Source organism: Chrysochloris asiatica, unplaced genomic scaffold, assembly GCF_000296735.1.
Source record: "Chrysochloris asiatica unplaced genomic scaffold, ChrAsi1.0 scaffold00410, whole genome shotgun sequence".
NCBI classification, from domain to species: Eukaryota; Metazoa; Chordata; class Mammalia; order Afrosoricida; family Chrysochloridae; genus Chrysochloris; species Chrysochloris asiatica.
In genome coordinates, this window is record NW_006408928.1 from 1,601,789 (window position 1) to 1,603,259 (window position 1,471).

The following is a 1,471-nucleotide window of genomic DNA, read 5'->3' on the forward strand; positions in this document are numbered from 1 at the left end:
ACAGTTGCATCACACTATTCAGTGGTGAAATCTTGTTTGTTACTGTCATTCCCATTCCTTACCATTTAAAACCAGAATAAAGTTGTATTTCAAAAAAAAAAAAAAAAAATTGACATTGGATTCCATTGCTGATCCAACTGTGCCATGACATTTAGTGATTCTGACTACTAACCAGAGACACCTGGTGTGGCACTGTAAGATCAGTGCTGGTCTGCAAACCATGAGGTTGGCAAATCAAACCCACCAGTTGCTCCTTGGAAATCCTATACAGGGTTGCTAAGAGTCTGGAACAAGCTCAACAGCATTTAACAACAGCAATTACAATGGAGGCGGCCCATACCTGTATCCACAAATTTTCTGAGAACATTTTTTACATCTTTATTCCTCAAACTGTAGATCAAAGGGTTCAGCATAGGGATCACTGTGGTATAGAACACAGAAGCCACCTTCTCCTCTGCCATGTTGTTACTCGATGCTGGCTTAAAATATATGAATGTGGCAGATCCATAAAAAAAAACCCAACAGCGGTAGGATGAGAGCCACAGGTACCAAAAGCTTTGGACCTGCCTTCAGCTGAGGGCATTCAAAGTATGTTAGAGAGTATAAAGGCATAAGAGATGATGATGGGCACAGTTGTTGCAAACATATTGAATACACCTATTAGTATCAACAGTAGGTCATTGATGTAAGTACCAGAGCATGAGAGCTTTAAGAGAGGCATTATGTCACAGAAGTAATGGTGGATGACATTGTTGTCACAGAAAGACAGCCTGGTCATGAAGACAGTGTAAGCTATAGCTCCTGAGGAAGCTATGATATAGACTCCAGTTACCAGCACATTGCAGACCTTTTGGGACATGATGACATTGTAGAGAATTGGACTACATATAGCTACATATCTATCATATGCCATGCTGTCAGCATGTAGCACTCTGCAATAGCAAAAACACAAAAGAAAAAAAGTTGAGTCATACATCCAGGGTAAAAAATAATATTTTGATCCCACAAAAAAATTTCCCAGGTGTATGGGTGTAACAAATGAGGAATAAAAGAGATCTAGGGATGACAGATTTCTGAGAAAAAAGTACAGGAGTGATTGGAGCTTGGAACTGAACATGATGAGGAGGATCATCCCTATGTTGCCCACTACTGTGAACCCATAAATCCCTTGAAACAGGAGAAAAAGAGGCAGTTGCAATTCTGGCTTGTCTGTCAATTCATCAAGGAGAAACTCAGTTACTATGGAATAATGTTGCTTTGTCATATCCTTTGCAAAAGAGGAGATGTGAAACTATGAGAAATAAAAATTATAGAATGTAAGCAAGTATTTGACTGTGAGTAATAATAATCCTGTAAGTCTTTGTGAGAGAGAACTACAACAACAAAAAACAAAAGAAAAATACAAAACCTGATCATCAAATTAAAAGACTTGTTGCTAGGTGGTATCAAGTCAATTCCCATGTGTAGTGAT

The 1,471-nt window shown here is 38.6% G+C and overlaps 1 pseudogene; it reads right to left on the minus strand.

The window, feature by feature from the left end:
- Window positions 1-305: 305 nt before the first annotated feature.
- Window positions 306-1,264, minus strand: LOC102835558 (annotated as a pseudogene).
- Between the last annotated feature and the right edge of the window lie 207 nt (window positions 1,265-1,471).